At 46.4% G+C, this 17,500-nt stretch overlaps 12 non-coding genes across 12 annotated transcripts; all 12 read left to right on the top strand.

Moving 5' to 3' along the window:
- Positions 1–700: 700 nt before the first annotated feature.
- Positions 701–819, top strand: LOC140576416 (5S ribosomal RNA). The gene has a single exon (XR_011981630.1). It is a non-coding gene; the product is annotated as a 5S ribosomal RNA (ribosomal RNA).
- A 1,388-nt stretch (positions 820–2,207) lies between these two features.
- Positions 2,208–2,326, top strand: LOC140575787 (5S ribosomal RNA). Its single transcript, XR_011981048.1, has one exon. It is a non-coding gene; the product is annotated as a 5S ribosomal RNA (ribosomal RNA).
- Positions 2,327–3,714: 1,388 nt separating this feature from the next.
- Positions 3,715–3,833, top strand: LOC140575649 (5S ribosomal RNA). The gene has a single exon (XR_011980920.1). It is a non-coding gene; the product is annotated as a 5S ribosomal RNA (ribosomal RNA).
- Positions 3,834–5,221: 1,388 nt separating this feature from the next.
- On the top strand, positions 5,222–5,340 carry LOC140575984 (5S ribosomal RNA). Its single transcript, XR_011981233.1, has one exon. It is a non-coding gene; the product is annotated as a 5S ribosomal RNA (ribosomal RNA).
- A 1,388-nt stretch (positions 5,341–6,728) lies between these two features.
- LOC140576415 (5S ribosomal RNA) lies at positions 6,729–6,847 on the top strand. The gene has a single exon (XR_011981629.1). It is a non-coding gene; the product is annotated as a 5S ribosomal RNA (ribosomal RNA).
- A 1,388-nt stretch (positions 6,848–8,235) lies between these two features.
- LOC140575863 (5S ribosomal RNA) lies at positions 8,236–8,354 on the top strand. The gene has a single exon (XR_011981119.1). It is a non-coding gene; the product is annotated as a 5S ribosomal RNA (ribosomal RNA).
- A 1,388-nt stretch (positions 8,355–9,742) lies between these two features.
- Positions 9,743–9,861, top strand: LOC140575648 (5S ribosomal RNA). The gene has a single exon (XR_011980919.1). It is a non-coding gene; the product is annotated as a 5S ribosomal RNA (ribosomal RNA).
- A 1,388-nt stretch (positions 9,862–11,249) lies between these two features.
- Positions 11,250–11,368, top strand: LOC140575862 (5S ribosomal RNA). The gene has a single exon (XR_011981118.1). It is a non-coding gene; the product is annotated as a 5S ribosomal RNA (ribosomal RNA).
- A 1,388-nt stretch (positions 11,369–12,756) lies between these two features.
- On the top strand, positions 12,757–12,875 carry LOC140576414 (5S ribosomal RNA). The gene has a single exon (XR_011981628.1). It is a non-coding gene; the product is annotated as a 5S ribosomal RNA (ribosomal RNA).
- A 1,388-nt stretch (positions 12,876–14,263) lies between these two features.
- LOC140575786 (5S ribosomal RNA) lies at positions 14,264–14,382 on the top strand. Its single transcript, XR_011981047.1, has one exon. It is a non-coding gene; the product is annotated as a 5S ribosomal RNA (ribosomal RNA).
- Positions 14,383–15,770: 1,388 nt separating this feature from the next.
- On the top strand, positions 15,771–15,889 carry LOC140575647 (5S ribosomal RNA). The gene has a single exon (XR_011980918.1). It is a non-coding gene; the product is annotated as a 5S ribosomal RNA (ribosomal RNA).
- Positions 15,890–17,277: 1,388 nt separating this feature from the next.
- Positions 17,278–17,396, top strand: LOC140575710 (5S ribosomal RNA). The gene has a single exon (XR_011980976.1). It is a non-coding gene; the product is annotated as a 5S ribosomal RNA (ribosomal RNA).
- Positions 17,397–17,500: the final 104 nt, after the last annotated feature.

Below are 17,500 nucleotides of genomic sequence, written 5' to 3'. Positions count from 1 at the left end.
GTATTGAGTTTTTTTTAAATTCTCCTCCCAGACCTGCCTGCATCTACAACAGTTGTTCTTTTGTCCCCCTAAAGCTTCACAGAGCTCTTTGAACTTGACATGGCGACGCCACTTCCCTAAGTCAAAAGGCTGGCTGGCCCACTCAGCCCGAGCCTGCTTCACCGGCATCCCTGCGACTCGCAACTCACCTCAGAGCGATGCTTCGCCCGGCGTGCTAGCGTGAGCTTTTTTCTTTTTTTTTTTTTGCCCGGCTTCCATATTGGTAGGAAGTAGCCTCTGCATTTATCCCGTATTCCTGTTGTACCTTAGTATGTGGAATTTAGGGGTGTAAATAAAAGGAGCCAAGACAGTTGAGAAAGATTTGTGATTTTGTAATTGTCCCGTTTCACAAGCCCATTCGACTCATGTGGCTTATGTGACTTTTATGTTGACAAGGCCGAGTCTGGCGGCCGGCGTTAGCCTTTGTTGCTGAATGTTCAAGTGTCAGCCAAAAGAGCAAGTTTTGTTGTTTTATTTTTTTGTGAAAAGAGAAGGAGGACAGGAGAGAGCAATGAAATGTGTGATTGGTTTGAATGAGCTTGGTGGGGTTGCTTTGGAAGTAAGAAAGGAGGGCGAGTAAATGTGTGTCCCCTGTAGTGTGGAAAAGGCAGCCGTCTTTTGCCGCATGCTTATAAATAGGCTGAGTGGAAGCAGTGCTCTCGCTTACGGCCATACCACCCTGAGCACGCCCGATCTCGTCTGATCTCGGAAGCTAAGCAGGGTCGGGCCTGGTTAGTACTTGGATGGGAGACCGCCTGGGAATACCGGGTGCTGTAAGCTTTTGCCATCCTCAAGCACTTACATGCACATTCTTTCACTTGCTTTTCTTACTTTTACTCCATCTTACTTTACGCTTTCACAAATCTACAATGCATTACCCTTTCTTTTACATGTACGTCCTTGTGTTACATTTCATACGGTCTTTGGAGTCTTCAGAGTCGAAACATTTCAGCGTCAGATGCCGTTTAAGCCCACCTGCATGGCCTGCCATGGGATGGAAACCAATCAGTTGTAGTTTGGCTTAATTATAGCCAGTTGCTCTCAAAACAAAACACTGGAAAATATTCAACAAGAACTCTGTGGAGGGAATGCTGTGGATAAAAGTAACCCAAGCCTGCCAGTAGGGGTCAGTGTACGTTTGAGGAAACTGACAACATGGGGGGGAAAGTCTGTTACAGGATGTCAACGCAGAGCAGAACTACAACCAATCACAGTTACAGCTCATGGGTGGGACAAGCCCAATATTTGCTGTTAAAAACAAACAAACAAACAAAAAAACACCTGCTAATTTAGATCACTTACTTAGGTCACATTAAAGCAACACATCACGAAAGGGAGTGAGCCGTGGGGCAATAACAGCACCGTTTCGTCACAGCCGTGATGTTCATTTCACCGTTACACGCAACCTCAAGTCATGGGCCGCCATTCATGGGTCCCCGTTCTCGTTTCGGGGGGCTGATTTCCAGTTGTATTGAGTTTTTTTTAAATTCTCCTCCCAGACCTGCCTGCATCTACAACAGTTGTTCTTTTGTCCCCCTAAAGCTTCACAGAGCTCTTTGAACTTGACATGGCGACGCCACTTCCCTAAGTCAAAAGGCTGGCTGGCCCACTCAGCCCGAGCCTGCTTCACCGGCATCCCTGCGACTCGCAACTCACCTCAGAGCGATGCTTCGACCGGTGTGCTAGCGTGAGCTTTTTTCTTTTTTTTTTTTTGCCCGGCTTCCATATTGGTAGGAAGTAGCCTCTGCATTTATCCCGTATTCCTGTTGTACCTTAGTATGTGGAATTTAGGGGTGTAAATAAAAGGAGCCAAGACAGTTGAGAAAGATTTGTGATTTTGTAATTGTCCCGTTTCACAAGCCCATTCGACTCATGTGGCTTATGTGACTTTTATGTTGACAAGGCCGAGTCTGGCGGCCGGCGTTAGCCTTTGTTGCTGAATGTTCAAGTGTCAGCCAAAAGAGCAAGTTTTGTTGTTTTATTTTTTTGTGAAAAGAGAAGGAGGACAGGAGAGAGCAATGAAATGTGTGATTGGTTTGAATGAGCTTGGTGGGGTTGCTTTGGAAGTAAGAAAGGAGGGCGAGTAAATGTGTGTCCCCTGTAGTGTGGAAAAGGCAGCCGTCTTTTGCCGCATGCTTATAAATAGGCTGAGTGGAAGCAGTGCTCTCGCTTACGGCCATACCACCCTGAGCACGCCTGATCTCGTCTGATCTTGGAAGCTAAGCAGGGTCGGGCCTGGTTAGTACTTGGATGGGAGACCGCCTGGGAATACCAGGTGCTGTAAGCTTTTGCCATCCTCAAGCACTTACATGCACATTCTTTCACTTGCTTTTCTTACTTTTACTCCATCTTACTTTACGCTTTCACAAATCTACAACGCATTACCCTTTCTTTTACATGTACGTCCTTGTGTTACATTTCATACGGTCTTTGGAGTCTTCAGAGTCGAAACATTTCAGCGTCAGATGCCGTTTAAGCCCACCTGCATGGCCTGCCATGGGATGGAAACCAATCAGTTGTAGTTTGGCTTAATTATAGCCAGTTGCTCTCAAAACAAAACACTGGAAAATATTCAACAAGAACTCTGTGGAGGGAATGCTGTGGATAAAAGTAACCCAAGCCTGCCAGTAGGGGTCAGTGTACGTTTGAGGAAACTGACAACATGGGGGGGAAAGTCTGTTACAGGATGTCAACGCAGAGCAGAACTACAACCAATCACAGTTACAGCTCATGGGTGGGACAAGCCCAATATTTGCTGTTAAAAACAAACAAACAAACAAAAAAACACCTGCTAATTTAGATCACTTACTTAGGTCACATTAAAGCAACACATCACGAAAGGGAGTGAGCCGTGGGGCAATAACAGCACCGTTTCGTCACAGCCGTGATGTTTATTTCACCGTTACACGCAACCTCAAGTCATGGGCCGCCATTCATGGGTCCCCGTTCTCGTTTCGGGGGGCTGATTTCCAGTTGTATTGAGTTTTTTTTAAATTCTCCTCCCAGACCTGCCTGCATCTACAACAGTTGTTCTTTTGTCCCCCTAAAGCTTCACAGAGCTCTTTGAACTTGACATGGCGACGCCACTTCCCTAAGTCAAAAGGCTGGCTGGCCCACTCAGCCCGAGCCTGCTTCACCGGCATCCCTGCGACTCGCAACTCACCTCAGAGCGATGCTTCGCCCGGCGTGCTAGCGTGAGCTTTTTTCTTTTTTTTTTTTTGCCCGGCTTCCATATTGGTAGGAAGTAGCCTCTGCATTTATCCCGTATTCCTGTTGTACCTTAGTATGTGGAATTTAGGGGTGTAAATAAAAGGAGCCAAGACAGTTGAGAAAGATTTGTGATTTTGTAATTGTCCCGTTTCACAAGCCCATTCGACTCATGTGGCTTATGTGACTTTTATGTTGACAAGGCCGAGTCTGGCGGCCGGCGTTAGCCTTTGTTGCTGAATGTTCAAGTGTCAGCCAAAAGAGCAAGTTTTGTTGTTTTATTTTTTTGTGAAAAGAGAAGGAGGACAGGAGAGAGCAATGAAATGTGTGATTGGTTTGAATGAGCTTGGTGGGGTTGCTTTGGAAGTAAGAAAGGAGGGCGAGTAAATGTGTGTCCCCTGTAGTGTGGAAAAGGCAGCCGTCTTTTGCCGCATGCTTATAAATAGGCTGAGTGGAAGCAGTGCTCTCGCTTACGGCCATACCACCCTGAGCACGCCTGATCTCGTCTGATCTCGGAAGCTAAGCAGGGTCGGGCCTGGTTAGTACTTGGATGGGAGACCGCCTGGGAATACCGGGTGCTGTAAGCTTTTGCCATCCTCAAGCACTTACATGCACATTCTTTCACTTGCTTTTCTTACTTTTACTCCATCTTACTTTACGCTTTCACAAATCTACAATGCATTACCCTTTCTTTTACATGTACGTCCTTGTGTTACATTTCATACGGTCTTTGGAGTCTTCAGAGTCGAAACATTTCAGCGTCAGATGCCGTTTAAGCCCACCTGCATGGCCTGCCATGGGATGGAAACCAATCAGTTGTAGTTTGGCTTAATTATAGCCAGTTGCTCTCAAAACAAAACACTGGAAAATATTCAACAAGAACTCTGTGGAGGGAATGCTGTGGATAAAAGTAACCCAAGCCTGCCAGTAGGGGTCAGTGTACGTTTGAGGAAACTGACAACATGGGGGGGAAAGTCTGTTACAGGATGTCAACGCAGAGCAGAACTACAACCAATCACAGTTACAGCTCATGGGTGGGACAAGCCCAATATTTGCTGTTAAAAACAAACAAACAAACAAAAAAACACCTGCTAATTTAGATCACTTACTTAGGTCACATTAAAGCAACACATCACGAAAGGGAGTGAGCCGTGGGGCAATAACAGCACCGTTTCGTCACAGCCGTGATGTTTATTTCACCGTTACACGCAACCTCAAGTCATGGGCCGCCATTCATGGGTCCCCGTTCTCGTTTCGGGGGGCTGATTTCCAGTTGTATTGAGTTTTTTTTAAATTCTCCTCCCAGACCTGCCTGCATCTACAACAGTTGTTCTTTTGTCCCCCTAAAGCTTCACAGAGCTCTTTGAACTTGACATGGCGACGCCACTTCCCTAAGTCAAAAGGCTGGCTGGCCCACTCAGCCCGAGCCTGCTTCACCGGCATCCCTGCGACTCGCAACTCACCTCAGAGCGATGCTTCGCCCGGCGTGCTAGCGTGAGCTTTTTTCTTTTTTTTTTTTTGCCCGGCTTCCATATTGGTAGGAAGTAGCCTCTGCATTTATCCCGTATTCCTGTTGTACCTTAGTATGTGGAATTTAGGGGTGTAAATAAAAGGAGCCAAGACAGTTGAGAAAGATTTGTGATTTTGTAATTGTCCCGTTTCACAAGCCCATTCGACTCATGTGGCTTATGTGACTTTTATGTTGACAAGGCCGAGTCTGGCGGCCGGCGTTAGCCTTTGTTGCTGAATGTTCAAGTGTCAGCCAAAAGAGCAAGTTTTGTTGTTTTATTTTTTTGTGAAAAGAGAAGGAGGACAGGAGAGAGCAATGAAATGTGTGATTGGTTTGAATGAGCTTGGTGGGGTTGCTTTGGAAGTAAGAAAGGAGGGCGAGTAAATGTGTGTCCCCTGTAGTGTGGAAAAGGCAGCCGTCTTTTGCCGCATGCTTATAAATAGGCTGAGTGGAAGCAGTGCTCTCGCTTACGGCCATACCACCCTGAGCACGCCTGATCTCGTCTGATCTTGGAAGCTAAGCAGGGTCGGGCCTGGTTAGTACTTGGATGGGAGACAGCCTGGGAATACCAGGTGCTGTAAGCTTTTGCCATCCTCAAGCACTTACATGCACATTCTTTCACTTGCTTTTCTTACTTTTACTCCATCTTACTTTACGCTTTCACAAATCTACAACGCATTACCCTTTCTTTTACATGTACGTCCTTGTGTTACATTTCATACGGTCTTTGGAGTCTTCAGAGTCGAAACATTTCAGCGTCAGATGCCGTTTAAGCCCACCTGCATGGCCTGCCATGGGATGGAAACCAATCAGTTGTAGTTTGGCTTAATTATAGCCAGTTGCTCTCAAAACAAAACACTGGAAAATATTCAACAAGAACTCTGTGGAGGGAATGCTGTGGATAAAAGTAACCCAAGCCTGCCAGTAGGGGTCAGTGTACGTTTGAGGAAACTGACAACATGGGGGGGAAAGTCTGTTACAGGATGTCAACGCAGAGCAGAACTACAACCAATCACAGTTACAGCTCATGGGTGGGACAAGCCCAATATTTGCTGTTAAAAACAAACAAACAAACAAAAAAACACCTGCTAATTTAGATCACTTACTTAGGTCACATTAAAGCAACACATCACGAAAGGGAGTGAGCCGTGGGGCAATAACAGCACCGTTTCGTCACAGCCGTGATGTTTATTTCACCGTTACACGCAACCTCAAGTCATGGGCCGCCATTCATGGGTCCCCGTTCTCGTTTCGGGGGGCTGATTTCCAGTTGTATTGAGTTTTTTTTAAATTCTCCTCCCAGACCTGCCTGCATCTACAACAGTTGTTCTTTTGTCCCCCTAAAGCTTCACAGAGCTCTTTGAACTTGACATGGCGACGCCACTTCCCTAAGTCAAAAGGCTGGCTGGCCCACTCAGCCCGAGCCTGCTTCACCGGCATCCCTGCGACTCGCAACTCACCTCAGAGCGATGCTTCGACCGGTGTGCTAGCGTGAGCTTTTTTCTTTTTTTTTTTTTGCCCGGCTTCCATATTGGTAGGAAGTAGCCTCTGCATTTATCCCGTATTCCTGTTGTACCTTAGTATGTGGAATTTAGGGGTGTAAATAAAAGGAGCCAAGACAGTTGAGAAAGATTTGTGATTTTGTAATTGTCCCGTTTCACAAGCCCATTCGACTCATGTGGCTTATGTGACTTTTATGTTGACAAGGCCGAGTCTGGCGGCCGGCGTTAGCCTTTGTTGCTGAATGTTCAAGTGTCAGCCAAAAGAGCAAGTTTTGTTGTTTTATTTTTTTGTGAAAAGAGAAGGAGGACAGGAGAGAGCAATGAAATGTGTGATTGGTTTGAATGAGCTTGGTGGGGTTGCTTTGGAAGTAAGAAAGGAGGGCGAGTAAATGTGTGTCCCCTGTAGTGTGGAAAAGGCAGCCGTCTTTTGCCGCATGCTTATAAATAGGCTGAGTGGAAGCAGTGCTCTCGCTTACGGCCATACCACCCTGAGCACGCCCGATCTCGTCTGATCTCGGAAGCTAAGCAGGGTCGGGCCTGGTTAGTACTTGGATGGGAGACCGCCTGGGAATACCGGGTGCTGTAAGCTTTTGCCATCCTCAAGCACTTACATGCACATTCTTTCACTTGCTTTTCTTACTTTTACTCCATCTTACTTTACGCTTTCACAAATCTACAATGCATTACCCTTTCTTTTACATGTACGTCCTTGTGTTACATTTCATACGGTCTTTGGAGTCTTCAGAGTCGAAACATTTCAGCGTCAGATGCCGTTTAAGCCCACCTGCATGGCCTGCCATGGGATGGAAACCAATCAGTTGTAGTTTGGCTTAATTATAGCCAGTTGCTCTCAAAACAAAACACTGGAAAATATTCAACAAGAACTCTGTGGAGGGAATGCTGTGGATAAAAGTAACCCAAGCCTGCCAGTAGGGGTCAGTGTACGTTTGAGGAAACTGACAACATGGGGGGGAAAGTCTGTTACAGGATGTCAACGCAGAGCAGAACTACAACCAATCACAGTTACAGCTCATGGGTGGGACAAGCCCAATATTTGCTGTTAAAAACAAACAAACAAACAAAAAAACACCTGCTAATTTAGATCACTTACTTAGGTCACATTAAAGCAACACATCACGAAAGGGAGTGAGCCGTGGGGCAATAACAGCACCGTTTCGTCACAGCCGTGATGTTCATTTCACCGTTACACGCAACCTCAAGTCATGGGCCGCCATTCATGGGTCCCCGTTCTCGTTTCGGGGGGCTGATTTCCAGTTGTATTGAGTTTTTTTTAAATTCTCCTCCCAGACCTGCCTGCATCTACAACAGTTGTTCTTTTGTCCCCCTAAAGCTTCACAGAGCTCTTTGAACTTGACATGGCGACGCCACTTCCCTAAGTCAAAAGGCTGGCTGGCCCACTCAGCCCGAGCCTGCTTCACCGGCATCCCTGCGACTCGCAACTCACCTCAGAGCGATGCTTCGACCGGTGTGCTAGCGTGAGCTTTTTTCTTTTTTTTTTTTTGCCCGGCTTCCATATTGGTAGGAAGTAGCCTCTGCATTTATCCCGTATTCCTGTTGTACCTTAGTATGTGGAATTTAGGGGTGTAAATAAAAGGAGCCAAGACAGTTGAGAAAGATTTGTGATTTTGTAATTGTCCCGTTTCACAAGCCCATTCGACTCATGTGGCTTATGTGACTTTTATGTTGACAAGGCCGAGTCTGGCGGCCGGCGTTAGCCTTTGTTGCTGAATGTTCAAGTGTCAGCCAAAAGAGCAAGTTTTGTTGTTTTATTTTTTTGTGAAAAGAGAAGGAGGACAGGAGAGAGCAATGAAATGTGTGATTGGTTTGAATGAGCTTGGTGGGGTTGCTTTGGAAGTAAGAAAGGAGGGCGAGTAAATGTGTGTCCCCTGTAGTGTGGAAAAGGCAGCCGTCTTTTGCCGCATGCTTATAAATAGGCTGAGTGGAAGCAGTGCTCTCGCTTACGGCCATACCACCCTGAGCACGCCCGATCTCGTCTGATCTTGGAAGCTAAGCAGGGTCGGGCCTGGTTAGTACTTGGATGGGAGACCGCCTGGGAATACCAGGTGCTGTAAGGTTTTGCCATCCTCAAGCACTTACATGCACATTCTTTCACTTGCTTTTCTTACTTTTACTCCATCTTACTTTACGCTTTCACAAATCTACAACGCATTACCCTTTCTTTTACATGTACGTCCTTGTGTTACATTTCATACGGTCTTTGGAGTCTTCAGAGTCGAAACATTTCAGCGTCAGATGCCGTTTAAGCCCACCTGCATGGCCTGCCATGGGATGGAAACCAATCAGTTGTAGTTTGGCTTAATTATAGCCAGTTGCTCTCAAAACAAAACACTGGAAAATATTCAACAAGAACTCTGTGGAGGGAATGCTGTGGATAAAAGTAACCCAAGCCTGCCAGTAGGGGTCAGTGTACGTTTGAGGAAACTGACAACATGGGGGGGAAAGTCTGTTACAGGATGTCAACGCAGAGCAGAACTACAACCAATCACAGTTACAGCTCATGGGTGGGACAAGCCCAATATTTGCTGTTAAAAACAAACAAACAAACAAAAAAACACCTGCTAATTTAGATCACTTACTTAGGTCACATTAAAGCAACACATCACGAAAGGGAGTGAGCCGTGGGGCAATAACAGCACCGTTTCGTCACAGCCGTGATGTTTATTTCACCGTTACACGCAACCTCAAGTCATGGGCCGCCATTCATGGGTCCCCGTTCTCGTTTCGGGGGGCTGATTTCCAGTTGTATTGAGTTTTTTTTAAATTCTCCTCCCAGACCTGCCTGCATCTACAACAGTTGTTCTTTTGTCCCCCTAAAGCTTCACAGAGCTCTTTGAACTTGACATGGCGACGCCACTTCCCTAAGTCAAAAGGCTGGCTGGCCCACTCAGCCCGAGCCTGCTTCACCGGCATCCCTGCGACTCGCAACTCACCTCAGAGCGATGCTTCGCCCGGCGTGCTAGCGTGAGCTTTTTTCTTTTTTTTTTTTTGCCCGGCTTCCATATTGGTAGGAAGTAGCCTCTGCATTTATCCCGTATTCCTGTTGTACCTTAGTATGTGGAATTTAGGGGTGTAAATAAAAGGAGCCAAGACAGTTGAGAAAGATTTGTGATTTTGTAATTGTCCCGTTTCACAAGCCCATTCGACTCATGTGGCTTATGTGACTTTTATGTTGACAAGGCCGAGTCTGGCGGCCGGCGTTAGCCTTTGTTGCTGAATGTTCAAGTGTCAGCCAAAAGAGCAAGTTTTGTTGTTTTATTTTTTTGTGAAAAGAGAAGGAGGACAGGAGAGAGCAATGAAATGTGTGATTGGTTTGAATGAGCTTGGTGGGGTTGCTTTGGAAGTAAGAAAGGAGGGCGAGTAAATGTGTGTCCCCTGTAGTGTGGAAAAGGCAGCCGTCTTTTGCCGCATGCTTATAAATAGGCTGAGTGGAAGCAGTGCTCTCGCTTACGGCCATACCACCCTGAGCACGCCTGATCTCGTCTGATCTCGGAAGCTAAGCAGGGTCGGGCCTGGTTAGTACTTGGATGGGAGACCGCCTGGGAATACCGGGTGCTGTAAGCTTTTGCCATCCTCAAGCACTTACATGCACATTCTTTCACTTGCTTTTCTTACTTTTACTCCATCTTACTTTACGCTTTCACAAATCTACAATGCATTACCCTTTCTTTTACATGTACGTCCTTGTGTTACATTTCATACGGTCTTTGGAGTCTTCAGAGTCGAAACATTTCAGCGTCAGATGCCGTTTAAGCCCACCTGCATGGCCTGCCATGGGATGGAAACCAATCAGTTGTAGTTTGGCTTAATTATAGCCAGTTGCTCTCAAAACAAAACACTGGAAAATATTCAACAAGAACTCTGTGGAGGGAATGCTGTGGATAAAAGTAACCCAAGCCTGCCAGTAGGGGTCAGTGTACGTTTGAGGAAACTGACAACATGGGGGGGAAAGTCTGTTACAGGATGTCAACGCAGAGCAGAACTACAACCAATCACAGTTACAGCTCATGGGTGGGACAAGCCCAATATTTGCTGTTAAAAACAAACAAACAAACAAAAAAACACCTGCTAATTTAGATCACTTACTTAGGTCACATTAAAGCAACACATCACGAAAGGGAGTGAGCCGTGGGGCAATAACAGCACCGTTTCGTCACAGCCGTGATGTTTATTTCACCGTTACACGCAACCTCAAGTCATGGGCCGCCATTCATGGGTCCCCGTTCTCGTTTCGGGGGGCTGATTTCCAGTTGTATTGAGTTTTTTTTAAATTCTCCTCCCAGACCTGCCTGCATCTACAACAGTTGTTCTTTTGTCCCCCTAAAGCTTCACAGAGCTCTTTGAACTTGACATGGCGACGCCACTTCCCTAAGTCAAAAGGCTGGCTGGCCCACTCAGCCCGAGCCTGCTTCACCGGCATCCCTGCGACTCGCAACTCACCTCAGAGCGATGCTTCGCCCGGCGTGCTAGCGTGAGCTTTTTTCTTTTTTTTTTTTTGCCCGGCTTCCATATTGGTAGGAAGTAGCCTCTGCATTTATCCCGTATTCCTGTTGTACCTTAGTATGTGGAATTTAGGGGTGTAAATAAAAGGAGCCAAGACAGTTGAGAAAGATTTGTGATTTTGTAATTGTCCCGTTTCACAAGCCCATTCGACTCATGTGGCTTATGTGACTTTTATGTTGACAAGGCCGAGTCTGGCGGCCGGCGTTAGCCTTTGTTGCTGAATGTTCAAGTGTCAGCCAAAAGAGCAAGTTTTGTTGTTTTATTTTTTTGTGAAAAGAGAAGGAGGACAGGAGAGAGCAATGAAATGTGTGATTGGTTTGAATGAGCTTGGTGGGGTTGCTTTGGAAGTAAGAAAGGAGGGCGAGTAAATGTGTGTCCCCTGTAGTGTGGAAAAGGCAGCCGTCTTTTGCCGCATGCTTATAAATAGGCTGAGTGGAAGCAGTGCTCTCGCTTACGGCCATACCACCCTGAGCACGCCCGATCTCGTCTGATCTTGGAAGCTAAGCAGGGTCGGGCCTGGTTAGTACTTGGATGGGAGACCGCCTGGGAATACCAGGTGCTGTAAGGTTTTGCCATCCTCAAGCACTTACATGCACATTCTTTCACTTGCTTTTCTTACTTTTACTCCATCTTACTTTACGCTTTCACAAATCTACAACGCATTACCCTTTCTTTTACATGTACGTCCTTGTGTTACATTTCATACGGTCTTTGGAGTCTTCAGAGTCGAAACATTTCAGCGTCAGATGCCGTTTAAGCCCACCTGCATGGCCTGCCATGGGATGGAAACCAATCAGTTGTAGTTTGGCTTAATTATAGCCAGTTGCTCTCAAAACAAAACACTGGAAAATATTCAACAAGAACTCTGTGGAGGGAATGCTGTGGATAAAAGTAACCCAAGCCTGCCAGTAGGGGTCAGTGTACGTTTGAGGAAACTGACAACATGGGGGGGAAAGTCTGTTACAGGATGTCAACGCAGAGCAGAACTACAACCAATCACAGTTACAGCTCATGGGTGGGACAAGCCCAATATTTGCTGTTAAAAACAAACAAACAAACAAAAAAACACCTGCTAATTTAGATCACTTACTTAGGTCACATTAAAGCAACACATCACGAAAGGGAGTGAGCCGTGGGGCAATAACAGCACCGTTTCGTCACAGCCGTGATGTTTATTTCACCGTTACACGCAACCTCAAGTCATGGGCCGCCATTCATGGGTCCCCGTTCTCGTTTCGGGGGGCTGATTTCCAGTTGTATTGAGTTTTTTTTAAATTCTCCTCCCAGACCTGCCTGCATCTACAACAGTTGTTCTTTTGTCCCCCTAAAGCTTCACAGAGCTCTTTGAACTTGACATGGCGACGCCACTTCCCTAAGTCAAAAGGCTGGCTGGCCCACTCAGCCCGAGCCTGCTTCACCGGCATCCCTGCGACTCGCAACTCACCTCAGAGCGATGCTTCGACCGGTGTGCTAGCGTGAGCTTTTTTCTTTTTTTTTTTTTGCCCGGCTTCCATATTGGTAGGAAGTAGCCTCTGCATTTATCCCGTATTCCTGTTGTACCTTAGTATGTGGAATTTAGGGGTGTAAATAAAAGGAGCCAAGACAGTTGAGAAAGATTTGTGATTTTGTAATTGTCCCGTTTCACAAGCCCATTCGACTCATGTGGCTTATGTGACTTTTATGTTGACAAGGCCGAGTCTGGCGGCCGGCGTTAGCCTTTGTTGCTGAATGTTCAAGTGTCAGCCAAAAGAGCAAGTTTTGTTGTTTTATTTTTTTGTGAAAAGAGAAGGAGGACAGGAGAGAGCAATGAAATGTGTGATTGGTTTGAATGAGCTTGGTGGGGTTGCTTTGGAAGTAAGAAAGGAGGGCGAGTAAATGTGTGTCCCCTGTAGTGTGGAAAAGGCAGCCGTCTTTTGCCGCATGCTTATAAATAGGCTGAGTGGAAGCAGTGCTCTCGCTTACGGCCATACCACCCTGAGCACGCCCGATCTCGTCTGATCTCGGAAGCTAAGCAGGGTCGGGCCTGGTTAGTACTTGGATGGGAGACCGCCTGGGAATACCGGGTGCTGTAAGCTTTTGCCATCCTCAAGCACTTACATGCACATTCTTTCACTTGCTTTTCTTACTTTTACTCCATCTTACTTTACGCTTTCACAAATCTACAATGCATTACCCTTTCTTTTACATGTACGTCCTTGTGTTACATTTCATACGGTCTTTGGAGTCTTCAGAGTCGAAACATTTCAGCGTCAGATGCCGTTTAAGCCCACCTGCATGGCCTGCCATGGGATGGAAACCAATCAGTTGTAGTTTGGCTTAATTATAGCCAGTTGCTCTCAAAACAAAACACTGGAAAATATTCAACAAGAACTCTGTGGAGGGAATGCTGTGGATAAAAGTAACCCAAGCCTGCCAGTAGGGGTCAGTGTACGTTTGAGGAAACTGACAACATGGGGGGGAAAGTCTGTTACAGGATGTCAACGCAGAGCAGAACTACAACCAATCACAGTTACAGCTCATGGGTGGGACAAGCCCAATATTTGCTGTTAAAAACAAACAAACAAACAAAAAAACACCTGCTAATTTAGATCACTTACTTAGGTCACATTAAAGCAACACATCACGAAAGGGAGTGAGCCGTGGGGCAATAACAGCACCGTTTCGTCACAGCCGTGATGTTCATTTCACCGTTACACGCAACCTCAAGTCATGGGCCGCCATTCATGGGTCCCCGTTCTCGTTTCGGGGGGCTGATTTCCAGTTGTATTGAGTTTTTTTTAAATTCTCCTCCCAGACCTGCCTGCATCTACAACAGTTGTTCTTTTGTCCCCCTAAAGCTTCACAGAGCTCTTTGAACTTGACATGGCGACGCCACTTCCCTAAGTCAAAAGGCTGGCTGGCCCACTCAGCCCGAGCCTGCTTCACCGGCATCCCTGCGACTCGCAACTCACCTCAGAGCGATGCTTCGACCGGTGTGCTAGCGTGAGCTTTTTTCTTTTTTTTTTTTTGCCCGGCTTCCATATTGGTAGGAAGTAGCCTCTGCATTTATCCCGTATTCCTGTTGTACCTTAGTATGTGGAATTTAGGGGTGTAAATAAAAGGAGCCAAGACAGTTGAGAAAGATTTGTGATTTTGTAATTGTCCCGTTTCACAAGCCCATTCGACTCATGTGGCTTATGTGACTTTTATGTTGACAAGGCCGAGTCTGGCGGCCGGCGTTAGCCTTTGTTGCTGAATGTTCAAGTGTCAGCCAAAAGAGCAAGTTTTGTTGTTTTATTTTTTTGTGAAAAGAGAAGGAGGACAGGAGAGAGCAATGAAATGTGTGATTGGTTTGAATGAGCTTGGTGGGGTTGCTTTGGAAGTAAGAAAGGAGGGCGAGTAAATGTGTGTCCCCTGTAGTGTGGAAAAGGCAGCCGTCTTTTGCCGCATGCTTATAAATAGGCTGAGTGGAAGCAGTGCTCTCGCTTACGGCCATACCACCCTGAGCACGCCTGATCTCGTCTGATCTTGGAAGCTAAGCAGGGTCGGGCCTGGTTAGTACTTGGATGGGAGACCGCCTGGGAATACCAGGTGCTGTAAGCTTTTGCCATCCTCAAGCACTTACATGCACATTCTTTCACTTGCTTTTCTTACTTTTACTCCATCTTACTTTACGCTTTCACAAATCTACAACGCATTACCCTTTCTTTTACATGTACGTCCTTGTGTTACATTTCATACGGTCTTTGGAGTCTTCAGAGTCGAAACATTTCAGCGTCAGATGCCGTTTAAGCCCACCTGCATGGCCTGCCATGGGATGGAAACCAATCAGTTGTAGTTTGGCTTAATTATAGCCAGTTGCTCTCAAAACAAAACACTGGAAAATATTCAACAAGAACTCTGTGGAGGGAATGCTGTGGATAAAAGTAACCCAAGCCTGCCAGTAGGGGTCAGTGTACGTTTGAGGAAACTGACAACATGGGGGGGAAAGTCTGTTACAGGATGTCAACGCAGAGCAGAACTACAACCAATCACAGTTACAGCTCATGGGTGGGACAAGCCCAATATTTGCTGTTAAAAACAAACAAACAAACAAAAAAACACCTGCTAATTTAGATCACTTACTTAGGTCACATTAAAGCAACACATCACGAAAGGGAGTGAGCCGTGGGGCAATAACAGCACCGTTTCGTCACAGCCGTGATGTTTATTTCACCGTTACACGCAACCTCAAGTCATGGGCCGCCATTCATGGGTCCCCGTTCTCGTTTCGGGGGGCTGATTTCCAGTTGTATTGAGTTTTTTTTAAATTCTCCTCCCAGACCTGCCTGCATCTACAACAGTTGTTCTTTTGTCCCCCTAAAGCTTCACAGAGCTCTTTGAACTTGACATGGCGACGCCACTTCCCTAAGTCAAAAGGCTGGCTGGCCCACTCAGCCCGAGCCTGCTTCACCGGCATCCCTGCGACTCGCAACTCACCTCAGAGCGATGCTTCGCCCGGCGTGCTAGCGTGAGCTTTTTTCTTTTTTTTTTTTTGCCCGGCTTCCATATTGGTAGGAAGTAGCCTCTGCATTTATCCCGTATTCCTGTTGTACCTTAGTATGTGGAATTTAGGGGTGTAAATAAAAGGAGCCAAGACAGTTGAGAAAGATTTGTGATTTTGTAATTGTCCCGTTTCACAAGCCCATTCGACTCATGTGGCTTATGTGACTTTTATGTTGACAAGGCCGAGTCTGGCGGCCGGCGTTAGCCTTTGTTGCTGAATGTTCAAGTGTCAGCCAAAAGAGCAAGTTTTGTTGTTTTATTTTTTTGTGAAAAGAGAAGGAGGACAGGAGAGAGCAATGAAATGTGTGATTGGTTTGAATGAGCTTGGTGGGGTTGCTTTGGAAGTAAGAAAGGAGGGCGAGTAAATGTGTGTCCCCTGTAGTGTGGAAAAGGCAGCCGTCTTTTGCCGCATGCTTATAAATAGGCTGAGTGGAAGCAGTGCTCTCGCTTACGGCCATACCACCCTGAGCACGCCTGATCTCGTCTGATCTCGGAAGCTAAGCAGGGTCGGGCCTGGTTAGTACTTGGATGGGAGACCGCCTGGGAATACCGGGTGCTGTAAGCTTTTGCCATCCTCAAGCACTTACATGCACATTCTTTCACTTGCTTTTCTTACTTTTACTCCATCTTACTTTACGCTTTCACAAATCTACAATGCATTACCCTTTCTTTTACATGTACGTCCTTGTGTTACATTTCATACGGTCTTTGGAGTCTTCAGAGTCGAAACATTTCAGCGTCAGATGCCGTTTAAGCCCACCTGCATGGCCTGCCATGGGATGGAAACCAATCAGTTGTAGTTTGGCTTAATTATAGCCAGTTGCTCTCAAAACAAAACACTGGAAAATATTCAACAAGAACTCTGTGGAGGGAATGCTGTGGATAAAAGTAACCCAAGCCTGCCAGTAGGGGTCAGTGTACGTTTGAGGAAACTGACAACATGGGGGGGAAAGTCTGTTACAGGATGTCAACGCAGAGCAGAACTACAACCAATCACAGTTACAGCTCATGGGTGGGACAAGCCCAATATTTGCTGTTAAAAACAAACAAACAAACAAAAAAACACCTGCTAATTTAGATCACTTACTTAGGTCACATTAAAGCAACACATCACGAAAGGGAGTGAGCCGTGGGGCAATAACAGCACCGTTTCGTCACAGCCGTGATGTTTATTTCACCGTTACACGCAACCTCAAGTCATGGGCCGCCATTCATGGGTCCCCGTTCTCGTTTCGGGGGGCTGATTTCCAGTTGTATTGAGTTTTTTTTAAATTCTCCTCCCAGACCTGCCTGCATCTACAACAGTTGTTCTTTTGTCCCCCTAAAGCTTCACAGAGCTCTTTGAACTTGACATGGCGACGCCACTTCCCTAAGTCAAAAGGCTGGCTGGCCCACTCAGCCCGAGCCTGCTTCACCGGCATCCCTGCGACTCGCAACTCACCTCAGAGCGATGCTTCGCCCGGCGTGCTAGCGTGAGCTTTTTTCTTTTTTTTTTTTTGCCCGGCTTCCATATTGGTAGGAAGTAGCCTCTGCATTTATCCCGTATTCCTGTTGTACCTTAGTATGTGGAATTTAGGGGTGTAAATAAAAGGAGCCAAGACAGTTGAGAAAGATTTGTGATTTTGTAATTGTCCCGTTTCACAAGCCCATTCGACTCATGTGGCTTATGTGACTTTTATGTTGACAAGGCCGAGTCTGGCGGCCGGCGTTAGCCTTTGTTGCTGAATGTTCAAGTGTCAGCCAAAAGAGCAAGTTTTGTTGTTTTATTTTTTTGTGAAAAGAGAAGGAGGACAGGAGAGAGCAATGAAATGTGTGATTGGTTTGAATGAGCTTGGTGGGGTTGCTTTGGAAGTAAGAAAGGAGGGCGAGTAAATGTGTGTCCCCTGTAGTGTGGAAAAGGCAGCCGTCTTTTGCCGCATGCTTATAAATAGGCTGAGTGGAAGCAGTGCTCTCGCTTACGGCCATACCACCCTGAGCACGCCCGATCTTGTCTGATCTCGGAAGCTAAGCAGGGTCGGGCCTGGTTAGTACTTGGATGGGAGACCACCTGGGAATACCGGGTGCTGTAAGCTTTTGCCATCCTCAAGCACTTACATGCACATTCTTTCACTTGCTTTTCTTACTTTTACTCCATCTTACTTTACGCTTTCACAAATCTACAACGCATTACCCTTTC

Source organism: Salminus brasiliensis, chromosome 13, assembly GCF_030463535.1.
Source record: "Salminus brasiliensis chromosome 13, fSalBra1.hap2, whole genome shotgun sequence".
NCBI lineage: Eukaryota > Metazoa > Chordata > Actinopteri > Characiformes > Bryconidae > Salminus > Salminus brasiliensis.
The sequence above is the reverse complement of the archived record's forward strand: the minus strand, read 5'-3'. Positions and strand labels throughout refer to the sequence as shown.